Below are 14458 nucleotides of genomic sequence, written 5' to 3'. Positions count from 1 at the left end.
CACAGGTTCCTGCAATTATGCAGTCCGTTTAGAGCTAGGTCTATAGATCTTGGGTTGGAGCAAGTCATGGTGTTGAACCCCGAGCAGTTGTTACCTTCTTCCTCTATTGACCCCTTAAAACTTATTATTTTCTTTAGATTACTCATATTTAGAAATATTAAATTAACAAGTACTCAATATACTTAAACTCTGTTGGAAATCCATTATATTTGTCAGCACCTAAGCCCCTCTCCTTACCCAAGCTAGGACCAGGAAGAACCAGACGGTGGCTGATGATATCAGGTAGGTCTATGTTTTTTTTATCTTTTTTTTTTTCAATTTTAGTGAAATCGATCAAGCAGGAAGAGCTGATTGAAATTTTGATGTCCGCTTATTGTGAGTGTGTGGATTATATATATATATATATATATATATATATATATATATATATATATATATATATATATAAATATATAAATATATATATATATATATATATATATATATATATATATATATATATATGATCCACGCACTCACAATAAGTGGACCACAAAATTATATATATATATATATATATATATATATATATATATATATATATATATATATATATACATATATATATATATATATATATATATATATATATATATAATTTAAACCGTAGCATCATCTATCATAGCCTGACGAATCACATGATTTAATGAGTAATTTCCAACTTCGCACCTTGATTATATGAAATAGATTACAACAACCAAAATATTCAGTATTGTGGACAATGCTTGTTAACAAAAGTTCTGTGAAATGGGAATATATTTGTAGGGTTTTATTAGGAAATTTAATTTGAGTGACTTTTCCACAAGTTTTGAAAATAACCATGCCTTAGAAAATAAAGCAATGTTGATAAAAACATTTATAAATATTGTTTAAAAGAGTTTGGTTAAAATAAATTGTCATCAATTTCCGGAAAACAATATTATGTGAGGTTAACTAAGCTAAGCAGTAAGTGTTGTCGAGGAAGGCTTTAGAAATCATTGACATAACAGAAATTGTGATTATAGAAGATTGTGGTTTTTTCCAAACTTATCACCATCATTATTTTTACTTCCTATTCCTTGAGTGTTTAAAAAAAATATATTTTCTTCCCGTTTGCTCAAAACAACTTTTATGTGCTTCAAAACATTTTGCTAAGGTTTCGTAAACAATGGCTACATAACACTGCACATATTTCAAACTCATTTATCCAAAACTGTTCAAAATATTATTCGAAACACTTTGCAAATAATGTTCTTATTGGTTTGGAACGCGGTTGAGATACCTAGACCGTGGTTTAGCCAATGACAATTTGTGTTTAACTTCCCAACTCGCTACTATCCACAATGATTCAACAAATGATATAATCACTTCTTTGTCTTCAGCTTTTAGACATTTTTATGTTGGATTGCTGTTATATATATAATTTTCTATTTTATTTTTGAAAATTAATATATATATATATATATATATATATATATATATATATATATATATATATATATATATATATATATATATATATATATATATATATATATATATATATATATATATATATATATATATATATATATATATATATATATATATATATATATATATATGGGCTCTCGTGACATGGTTGGTTTCGACCTGGCCTTTCATTAGAAGGGGCTAGCGTTCGATCCCAGGTATGAGGTAGAAATTTATTTCTATTTGAACACAATGTTGTGTTGATATTAATCCATATGTATAAATATATATATATATATATATATATATATATATATATATATATATATATATATATATATATATATACATGTATGTATATATATATATATATATATATATATATATATATATATATATATATCGATAGATATTATCTATATATATATATATATATATATATATATATATATATATATATATATATATATATATATATGTGTGTGTGTGTGTGTGTATCAGTTCTTGGTCGTTATACCAACGTGGTAGCTTTTTTTTTATTTAAATTTCCCATTACACCACTTAGAAGGCAATATAAATTATTCATGTCTATTGCCGCTACCTGGATTTTTTCCTTATAGCATTTATTTTTTTCCCTTAATAGGTAATTATATAGGCACTATATGGTTTAGTATTCCACCCATGCACTTACAGATTTTAAGAGACTCCACTTTCTTTCTTTAAGTCTTTTTTGTTTATTTTTTCTAATCTCCCTTCTACTCTAATGTTGTTATTGTTCTCAAGATATTTTATATTAATTGTTCATTGTCTCTCTCATTGTGTATTTATTTCTTCATTGCATTTCTTCACAAGGCTATTTTTCCCTGTTGGAGCCTTTGGGCTAATAGCATCCAGCTTATTCCAACTAGAGTTGTATCTTAGATAATAATAATAATAATAATAATAATAATAATAATAATAATAATATGTGTGAGTTCAATTATAACTCATAACTTTTGTCTGAAAGTTTTGAATTATCCATTATTTTGTCAACATTAACTTTTCTCGACTGTGGTGAAAAGATAATTTGTCGTCGGTGATAATGAGAAAAAAAAATAAAATTCACCAGTTAAAGCGTTCCACAGTTCTATGTAATCAACAGGTAAATTAATGTATGACTTGACACCCCTTTCAAATAAACCTCTCTTATTTTGTTGGCATGTATTTTATGGCACCATGTTCCAGTTAGCATTAACACACCGTAATGTTTTATTTCTTTCGACTTCTAAGAAATGTTCACTGTTAGCCAGACAGGACTTCGAAGATGAGCACCAACATTATTTCTTTGGAGTTTCAATAACATCATATAAAGTAGATCATTCACAAGACAGGTAGTGTTCCAAAGTTAATAACAAGTTGTTATTAACAACTTCCGTCTAAGTTTAGATCGTAACTTTGTGATAACTCATATGAGAGATTACTATTCTGCACATTATAGGGCCGGTATAACATTTTCCACAATGTTAAAACTCCATTTCTTTGGATCTACCAATGCAACCAGTGTTTATCTTGTAAAAATAACGTTGTCAATAAAATACCAGCCAGAGAGAACTCAAAATTGTATAAAATACTGAGCGCTATGCAGTAAACATTTGTATTAACGGCTACATTATGCTCATTGAGTGGGAGCAGGTGTTACTCGAGAGCCCTGTAGCGAGGACAGAATCAATGTGCCAGTTTGGCATTTTTTAGGCCCAAAAAAACTATAATTTAGTGTTTTCTTTTAAATTTGTTGGCCTCTAGAAATATGAAAAAGGCGGCTTTAAATACTGTATATTTTAACTTTTTCTACTAATGGGTTGGCCTTTTAGGGCTTCTGTTGATTAGAAGTTGGCCTTTTCTCATCTAGAAAATCTGGCAACCCTGGAACAGAATCGCGAAATACTATTCAGTCGCGCCGAAGATGGCGTCTTGAACGGACGTGTGTCGTGTGTCGCCGTAAGAGGATGTAATCTGTCACGTGTGAGATGGTCTATGAAGTGTCATGTGTTTAGTTTTATCCCTCGAGGTCAATAATGCGTTAACCCCCGAGGCCCTACCCGAAATTAACCAGCATGCCGCTGGTCAAACGGGTGATCAAGCCTATTGCCCTTTCGAGGCGCCCCGCGACGTGGGGACAGACGGAGGAGGGCGAAGAAGTCCTCCTGGAGGGAGAGTATGATCTCACGGCCGTCACGAATGTCACGCTATGCGGTGCCCTTCGGCAGCTCGCGAGCCTGGTCGTGGCCGCCCAAGGGGTGTCACGGGGCCTGGAGGAGGAACTGCTGCAGATCAACTCCCGGGCCTCGGCCCTCACCTCCCGCCTGGCCTCCTTGGAACTCAAAGTCACCGAGCATAATCCTCGCACCGTTCCTGTCCGTAAGTTTCCAGATGAGGATTTGTTTGTCCTTCGAAGTAAGGTTAGATGAGGATTTGGTTGTCCTTCGAAGTAAGGTTAGATGAGGATTTGTTTGTCCTTCGAAGTAAGGTTAGATGAGGATTTGTTTGTCCTTCGAAGTAAGGTTAGATGAGGATTTGTTTGTCCTTCGAAGTAAGTTTCGAGATGAGGATTTGTTTGACCTTCGAAGTAAGGTTAGATGAGGATTTGTTTGTCCTTCGAAGTAAGGTTAGATGAGGATTTGTTTGTCCTTCGAAGTAAGTTTCGAGATGAGGATTTGTTTGACCTTCGAAGTAAGGTTAGATGAGGATTTGTTTGTCCTTCGAAGTAAGGTTAGATGAGGATTTGTTTGTCCTTCGAAGTAAGTTTCGAGATGAGGATTTGTTTGACCTTCGAAGTAAGGTTAGATGAGGATTTGTTTGTCCTTCGAAGTAAGGTTAGATGAGGATTTGTTTGTCCTTCGAAGTAAGTTTCGAGATGAGGATTTGTTTGACCTTCGAAGTAAGGTTAGACGAGGATTTGTTTGTTCTTCGAAGTAAGGTTAGATGAGGATTTGTTTGTCCTTCGAAGTAAGTTTCGAGATGAGGATTTGTTTGACCTTCGAAGTAAGGTTAGACGAGGATTTGTTTGTCCTTCGAAGTAAGGTTAGATGAGGATTTGTTTGTCCTTCGAAGTAAGTTTCGAGATGAGGATTTGTTTGACCTTCGAAGTAAGGTTAGACGAGGATTTGTTTGTTCTTCGAAGTAAGGTTAGATGAGGATTTGTTTGTTCTTCGAAGTAAGGTTAGATGAGGATTTGTTTGTCCTTCGAAGTATTTTTTAGGTTAGGTTTTAGTCGAGATAGTAATTGACATAGTTCGTATAAACAACTTGTAATTTTTCTTATTAGGGTTACTTTAATATCAAACCCTTCATTGTAAGGAATTATCCCAGTTTTAGAATGTTAGACAGTTTTAGACTAACTGTCTATAGTAATGTTGGAAATAGTTATATATTAACGGAGAGATAATTTTAGGTTAAGTGGCTAAAGTAATGTTAGAAATAATGTTATGAAAACAGAGGGAATTTTAGGTTAAACTGGCTTTAGTAATGTTAGAGACTTTAGGTTGAGATATGTTTTCAGGTTAACTGGCTAATAATGTTAAAGATAAGTTTAGGTTAACTGGCTAATAATGTTAAAGATAATTTTAGGTTACCTGGCTATAATGTTAAAGATAATTTTAGGTTACCTGGCTATAATGTTAAAGATAATTTTAGGTTACCTGGCTATAATGTTAAAGATAATTTTAGGTTAACTGGCTATAGCATTCTTACAGTTAATTTATAGTTAACTGACTAGTAATGTCTAAGACAAATTTAGATTTATCTGACTATAGTAATATTAGAGATCATTTTTGGCTAACTGGCTTCAGCCATGCCAAGTTTAATGTTTGGTTCCACTGGCTATAGTAATGTTAGAAACAACTTTAGACTTTGAAATTTTAATTAGTGAAGACCTATATGCCGTTAGGTGGTTGGTTTAAAATTAGTACTCAGTGTAGGGGAAATATTTCAACCAATTGAGGGACATAGGCCTAGGCTGATTAAAGAACCAATGATATGTCCTTTATATTTTGTAATATGTCTTGATTCGTCTCATTAAGGACGTTTTCATTGTCATTTTTATGGGCTGAAAGTTAATTTGCTTCGTAATTTCTATAAAATTGTATATATCTGAATTCACTATCCTTGGGAAACAATTGTAGGTGTTTCAAACGGGAACTTCGTATAGTTAAAATTATGTTGCAAGTTTCACTAAAGTATACGAATATAATATACTGTAGTGATTTCGGTAGTGCAAAGTATATATATATATATATATATATATATATATATATATATATATATATATATATATATATATACAAGAAACAATTTAGGTATATAGATATTGTAATGTCGTTAGGCCATGTATATGTAGCTTATATGCGGTATATATATATATATATATATATATATATATATATATATATATATATATATATATATATATATATATATATATATATATATATATATATATGTGTGTGTGTGTGTTCCATTGCAATATCCTTTCATAGCGTAAATTTTATGTTCAATGTTAGAATTAAGTCTTAAATTTAGGGTTAAATAAATGTCATCTAAATTAGGCCTGCTCTCTCTCTCTCTCTCTCTCTCTCTCTCTCTCTCTCTCTCTCTCTCTCTCTCTCTCTCTCTCTCTCTCATAGTGGTCTCTTCCGACATTCATCCCAATTTAGTTAGTTCTCTCTTGGCCTTGCCTTCTTCCCTCACAGTAACAAAAACGAAATATATCCTGTTTCCACCTCATCTTATGGTTCTCCGTTTTCACAACTTTACCACATGACCGTATTTACATTTCTCGCCCTCATCATCCATCCTTATTATTATTACTTGCTAAGCTACGACCCTAGTTGGAAAAGCAGGATGCTATAAGCCTAGGGGCTCCAACAGGGAAAATAGCCCAGTTAGGAAAGGAAACAAGAAAAAAGGAAATATTTTAAGGACGGTAACATCAAAATAAATATCTCCTATATAAACTATAAAAATTTTAATAAAACAAAAGGAAGAGAAATAAGATGGAATAGTGTGCCCGAGTGTACCCTCAAGCAAGAGATGTATTGATTTTTTTTTATTTTATATACAGCTGGTGTTTCAATTTTAACTTCTGGGGTTTTGTATGAGTAGCTACTCTTCCAAACTGTATCTTTGTCTTCTGTAAACTTCCATGCTTCGCTCGTTCAATGATTCACACCCTCTTGTTCCATTGCGATCGCTCTCAAAGGGGTTGATAGCCTATGTATTAACTTTTAGTTCTTCCTCCGTCCGCACTAACACACTGAGGGCATTATGGAAGAGGTAACAAAGGGTAGGTCTATCTGGGAGCTTCCCTTTTCAACCCCCCTTTTCACCAAGGCTTCTAAGGTGTGAATGGGGCATATGCTTTGTTAGCAATGGTGATACGATAGTGTTATTTATTTTGTTTCATATATAGATATTCCGAGGTTGAGACATGCACAGTAAACAACAAATTGTTTGAATTTCAACATAGGTCTAAAACTTGTGGCATTCTGTTATCTCGGAAAATGACCCAGAATTTATGGAAGAATAGTGTGAGATTGCCTTCATTATTATTATTATTATCATCATCACTAGCTAAGCTACAACTTTAATTGGAAAAGCAGGATGTCATATGCCAAAGGGCTCCAACAGGGAAAAATTGCCCCATGAGGAAAGGAAATGGGTGTTTACATTTCTCCCAGATCACGGTCACATAATGTTCATCGTGTTATTCATAGGGGCAAGACATTTCTTTTGCCCAGTGACTCCTTTACTTGCTAAAGAGGAGAACACACCCATTTTAACTGCCGAATCAAGTGACCTCCCCCCCCCCCACTCCCTCGCTTAAAGCTGATGTTTATAAACCATCTATATTTTTAGCAATGTTATTTGTAATATTCCTGCAATGTATGCTGTAGCTATTTATAACAAATTCAGCTAACGTCAGCTTCCCGGTACTTTGATTTGCTGACTTCGGATTATTTATGATATTAAGTTTGTTTTAATCTTCTGGTATTTCTATATAATTCTTTACAGTGCGGTTTTTTTTTCTATCTGCATGAACGAGACTATTTTAAACTTCGTATTTATTATTATTATTACTAGCTAAGCTACAACCCTAGTTGGAAAAGCAGGATGCTATAAGTCCAAGGGCTCCAACAGGGAAAATTAGCCCAGCGAGGAAATGAAATAAATAAATGAAATGAGAAGTTATGAACAATTAAAATAGATTATTTTAGATAAACTGTAACAACATCAAAACATACATTTCATATATAACCATTATAAAGACATGTCTGCTTGTTCAGCATAAAATACTAGCTGCAAGTTTGAATTTTTTTTTTAAGTTGAAAATTTCAACGGTTAATGTTACTGCCAGTCTTCATATTTTCAGCTGTGAATATTTGGTGGTGGAAATAAGGTATCGTCTTAATTCATTAAAGTTCTTTTGGGGAGATTTGACCGAAAATTTATAAATAAAGATAAAGGTGAAACTGAAATAACAATGAGGCCTATATTATGAATGTAATAATGTCCATCCTCAAGGAAAGTGATAAGCTCTTTTCTCGAAAGACGAACCTTGTGGGAATTAGGCCTAGTCAAATTATGAATAGGCCTGACTGATTTCTCTTTGATCATCGTGTTTAGGCTACTGTAGGGATATATAAGATCTACATATATTTCTTTAGACTTTGTTGATAGCTAATAATGTATTGTGTAAGCTAGTATTATTTAACGAATGTATTATTAGTACTTTGCGATCGTTAGAATGTGTTAATACACGAAGCTTGCTTGTAAAATGCTTCCCGAAGGAGACCGTAGGCCTATGCTTTTTTCTCCCTTGTCTTTCATCCTATTAACAATAGAGATCTAATTAGTGTACCGTAAACCATAAAAACAGCAGTTTTAGTCCATTGCAGGACAAAGGCCTAAGGCATGTCACTATTTATGTCTTGGGGTACTAAAGTTGCATTAAATAGAGCGTTGGTTAGGGTACTTATAAAGGTTTTTGTTGACGACTTTAAATTTTCGACACTGAGCTTAGGAATAGACTCTAGAATGAGAAAAGAAAAACCAAGTAAACTAAAACTTATTTATATTTTTAAAAATTCCCTTTTATTACAATTGAATAACTTGTGTTTCATCTGATAAAAAATGAATTAGAAATTTCATAGGCCAAGTTGCTTGTAATGGAATATTACTTAGGCCTATTGTATGCCTCTCATTCAGCCTCACCTGGTGTTTGTGGGCTTCCTGAACCCACACCACCGGTCTCTTTGTGATGGGACCGGCTGGCGAGAAAGTTACATACAGTACTGTTATATATGCATCAAATTTCAAGTTGAAATTACTATCACTACTATTACAAACTAGCTATATACGATACAACCCTGGTTGGAAAGCAGGATGCTGGTGGCCTAAGCCCAAGGGCTCCAACAGGGAAAACAGTCTAGTGAGGGAAATAAATAAGGGAATAGCAAATAAAGTATATTAAAATGAATATAAAGTATACATTTTAAGATCAGTAACAAAGTTATTGATAAGTATTATTAATATTATTGTTATCAGCCCTCGTTGGAAAAGCAGGATGCTATAAGCCCAAGGGCTCCAACAGGGAAAGAAAGCCCAGTGAGGAAAGGAAATTAACTACAAGAAAAGTTATATAAAAACTACAAAACGAGACTTATGTCAACCAGTCCAACAGAAAAGAATTTGCACAAAGTTTAAACTTATAAAGTTCAACGGATTCAACCGCCTGATTAGGAAGATCATTCCAAAATCTGGCCATAGCTGGAATTAAACTTCTAGAATGCCATGTAATATGCCATATGATGGAGAAGGTATAAAAAAGTCAGTCTTTTGAAGTTTGTCTCATTGTTTTTATATGAATTATGTGGATATATTAATTCCTTACTCGTTTTTACCTTAATATCAGCGTTCATGGAATGTTGTCACTTTATTGTTGGTGACAGCTTTCTTCATGCATGTTCTAAATTAGATAACATTCATCTGTTTATATATTAAAAAAAGATCTATTTTAATGTTATTGTTCTTAGAAAATTGTTTTATGTTAATTATTCATTACGGTTGTAGTTGATTTTTTATTTCCTTTCCTCACCGGGGGATTTCCTCTGTTGGAGCTCTTGGCCCTAGGCCTATAGCACTTTGCATTTCCGACTAGGGTTGTAGCTTAGCTTGTATTAATAATAATAATAATAATAATAACCTCCTTTAATGGTTGCAATAATTTTACTGACAAATTTATTGTTTTGTTTATTTCTGCCAATAAAGTTTTTTTTTTTTTAATGATCTATGCTCAGAGTACCCATAAATATTCTTCCTTTCTTTTTAGATTAATTATTTATCAGACTATTATAGCCGTCCAGTTTTAACAAATCTATTTGGAAGCATTTGGGGAATATACTTTTTCTATATTTTTTTCTGTTAAGGATTATTATTATTATTATTATTATTATTATTATTATTATTATTATTAGCCAAGCTACATGGAGAAATAGCCCATGAGTAAAGGAAATAACTGAACGCTATCGGAAGTAATGAAAAAATAAAATATTTTTTTTTTTTACAACATTAAAACATATAACATAGGCATAGCCTATAGACTATAAAAAGTATGTCAACCTGTTCAACATAAAAACATTTGCTGCAATTTTGAAATTTTGAAGTTGTACTGATTCAACTTTTAGGAACAACTCCTTTGAGATGCTCATTTCATTTCTATGATTATTTAATGAGTTAAATTGTAGATATTTACCAACTTTCAAGTTTGAAAATTGTTTCTAGATTGTAGAAAGTTTTCTGAGGAGTGGTTTTGATAATTTTTTTACCTGTTATCTCAAATATTAATTTATTTAAGTTATCAAAAATCTCGAAGAGAGCTATCAAGAAATACCCAAGATAAGGTAACATTAATTATTTTGAATTGTGAACTGAATTTTGTGAGTGTGGATTAAATCTGAATATGTGATAAGCATCATTATCTTTCATTCTTAATTCTTGGCTTACAAACCGGTCTTATCTTTTCTTTAATTTTTCAAAGAAATCTTAAAGATTTTGACCTTTTTTTTCTATTTTTTTCATTATTTGGTTTGGTCCGTCAGCTGATTCATCTTAGATTGCTGGACAAAAACTTAGTATATTGAATTAATTCTCTTACTGTATAGGATTTTTCGGAGTTTTGACTGTCCTTTGCATTCAGATTTTCATAGCTTATACAGCCCATCACTTAATAGTTTGTTTTGTAGGCTTGTAGTTTAAGTTGAGTAGTCTAACATTAGTCCTATATTCTTCTAAAGTTGTATTATTATTATTATTATTATTATTATTATTATTATTATTATTATTATAAGCTAAACTACAACCCTAACTGGAAAAGCTAGATGCTATAAGCCCAAGGACTCCAAGAGGTTAAAATAGCCCAGTGTGGAAAGGAAACAAGGAAATAAATAATCTACTATTGAAGTAATGAACAATTAAATTAAATATTTTAGGAACAGTAAAAACATTAAATTAGGTCATTCATACATAAACTATAAAAAGAAGATAGAATATTGTGCCCGAGTGTACCCTAAGCAAGACTTATAATGATAACATAACAGTAATATGAAAATTAGTATGGTTAGATCTTTGTTAAATTGGTTGTGATCTTAAAGGGGTGAATTTATTGCTGTGTCAAATAACGAAGTTACAGGAATAATAAAGCTTCCTAAAATATGTGCATTCCGTTACTAAGATCGCAATTGGAAATGTAGTGTATTGCCAGAGTAGTTTTAGCATTTACTTGAATAACTAGCGATATTAAGTAGTTGGTGGACGTGTTGAAGATCTACTTGTGACTAATGTATATCGGTTAATCGACACATTATATATTTAAATGCAAAATTGTTGCTATGTATCATTGTAGCTATGAGCCGAGAATTGTGTGCATGGTTTAACTTGGCTATAATTCCCCACTAGGGTTCGCCCCAATCAAGAGTAATTCATGGCATGTAATAGTTTTTCCACTGTTAAAAAAACGTTTCATTATGTGTCATTCAATATTCTAAATTAGTTAAATCAGTTGCGTGACCAACCTCTCTCCCTCCATAGAGTACTGCATATCCTACCGGTGGTTCCGTCGATCGTATTTGTGTTCCGGCGCCCCTGGGCAAAACCGTTCCCACCCTCCACCACCACCCTTACCTCGACTGGTTGCTCGGTAAAAGGGCGTATCCCTCGTGTGTTACAGCATCGAGTAGTCGCCTTAATTTCGGGGTTTAAAAAGGAACGATACCTCTGTCCGGGGCATTGCTTCTCTGTGGCTATTTTCACCTTGGACGTTGCGCGGGAAACTGCTTTCCTCTTGTAGGCGATAGGTAACTCTGGTCTTTAATGATATACGGTTTAAGAGTGAAATTGGCATTGTTAGGGCACCGTAGGTATGCGACAGGGAACTTTTAGACTTACGTAATGGGTCCTTAAGGGTTAGGCATGGAAAGGCGTTCGTTCTTGTAGCTGATACAGGAGACTGGTTCCCCAAAAGCCGTTGTGAAGTGGTCGACGATGTGATGGTTTTGTCCTTCTCGAAAACAGATTTCCTCGTTCCCCTTTCTTGGACGATTCGCCTCATGCAAGGAATGGTCCTCTATAATACAGTTCCTCTGATATTCTCAACTTTGCTAATTTATGTTCTATCAATTATTGTTAATTTATTGTTGAATGGTTCTCATCATTTATTTATTTCCTTAATTCCTTACCTCACTGGGCTATTTTTCCCTATTGGAGCCCTTGGTCTTATAGCACCATGCTTTTCCAACTAGGGTTGTAGCTTGGATAATAATAATAATTAATAACTCAGGTTGCAGACTATGATTTGTTGTCATGTTTAAGTTATTGTAGAAAATACTGCCCCCCTCCCCTCTCTCTCTCTCTCTCTCTCTCTCTCTCTCTCTCTCTCTCTCTCTCATGTGTGTGCATATCAGCCACTTGATGAGGACCGGATGTTGACTCAAACGGAAGTTGTATCAATGACAAATATTTGAAATCGGTTTAACTGGTAAGGGTAGAAGAGACTCTTTAGCTATGGTAAGCAGCTCTTCTAGAAGGACACTCCAAAATAAAAATAAAAAATGTTCTCTCGTCTTTGGTAGTGCCATAGCCTCTGTACCATGGTCTTCCACTGTCTTGGGTTAGAGTTCTCTTGTTTAAGGGTACAATCAGGCACACTATTCTATCTGATTTCTCTTACTCTTGTTTTTATAGTTTATATAGGAAATTTATTTTAATGTTGTTACTGTTCTTAATATATTTTATTTTTCCTTCTTTCTTTTCCTCACTGGGCTATTTTCCCTGTTGGGGCCTCCGGGCCTATAGCATTCTGCTTTTCCAACTAGGGTTGTAGCTTAGCAAGTAATAATAATAATAATAATCAGATGCAAATTACTTTTGCTGTCGAATAGAATTGATCGATGTCAAAGTTTAATATCAATTTCTTTTTCATGATAAGGTGTGAAGAAAACAAGCTTTTGATCAAATAGGCCTATCACTTGTGCAACAATGTATTTTAGGTAAACATGATCATGATTTATATTACTGTCTTATTGTTGTTATATCATAGTATTAACATTCATTTTTTTAAATATCTCGATTCTTTAAGCCGTCATATATATATATATATATATATATATATATATATATATATATATATATATATATATATATATGTGTGTGTGTGTGTGTATCTATATATATATGTATATATATGTATATAATTATATATATAATTATATATATATATATATATATATATAAAATGTTATTTTGGCCAGGATATTATTAAGGATAAGTAGATTATTTGGTGTATTTCAATCTGGTTGCTCGTTTTGTTACTGGGTCTAATTAAGAGAAATTCCTTTTTTATCTTTTATAAAAGATACAATTACATTTTATTAATTTACATTATTTTCGTAATTATTCTATCACAAAAATATAGATGTGAACTTACACATTACTTTGCAAAAATAGAAATATATAGTTTATAGCATATAGTTTAATGGTATCGAGTTTATAGTTATTGTTATACAGTTCTTCATTATTTCGTGCTCTCCTATACTGTATACGCCATACAGCTCTCATTGGGATCATATATATATATATATATATATATATATATATATATATATATATATATATATACTGTATATGTATATATATATATGTATATATATATATATATATATATATATATATATATATATATATATATCAGGGGTTCGAATCTCTGCCTGGCCAGAAGCTATTACCATAAATGAATTCCAGTGGATATATATTCCAAAGATAGAATTCGGTATTAAATGCCATTGTGGTTGATATTTACATTGATTGAAATCACGAGTGTTAGTGATATATATATATATATATATATATATATATATATATATATATATTTGTCTGTATGTATATACTGTGCTATTTTCATTGTAAATACTTTTCAGTGAAATAGATTGCTCCCAAGTTAATGGTCACGCAATGTACATTAGGTTAGGTTTTAAAGTCCATTAGACTATATTAGTGTAAACCTTTTGAATTCGCAACGAAACAGTTGAGAAGGTAGAAGAATGGAAAGCTGCCTGTGATTGATGAGACTACAAATTGATAATAAGCTTCTGTGGTAGAGTACAGTGTGATAAGATAATTGATTGAGGGAAAAGGGTGTGTCTGGTGTCATAATTTATGGCCGGATGAGTCTAGTCGCTAATGTTATGGAGGAAGGGATGATTTTTTAGGTATAGGGATGTATGACATTGATGATTTTAAGAGTTATAGTTTCCCTCAATCTATTTAATAGATTTATATCCGTTAGGGTGAATTATAGAGGTAGTGCATTACTTGCTCAATACTACACAGTATTCTAGAAGTTTTATTCCAGCTGTGACCAAGTTGTGGAATGATCTTCCTCATCGGGTAGTTGAATCAG

The sequence above is a fragment of the Palaemon carinicauda genome, chromosome 6, assembly GCF_036898095.1.
Source record: "Palaemon carinicauda isolate YSFRI2023 chromosome 6, ASM3689809v2, whole genome shotgun sequence".
NCBI lineage: Eukaryota > Metazoa > Arthropoda > Malacostraca > Decapoda > Palaemonidae > Palaemon > Palaemon carinicauda.
This window is presented reverse-complemented; position numbering follows the sequence as displayed.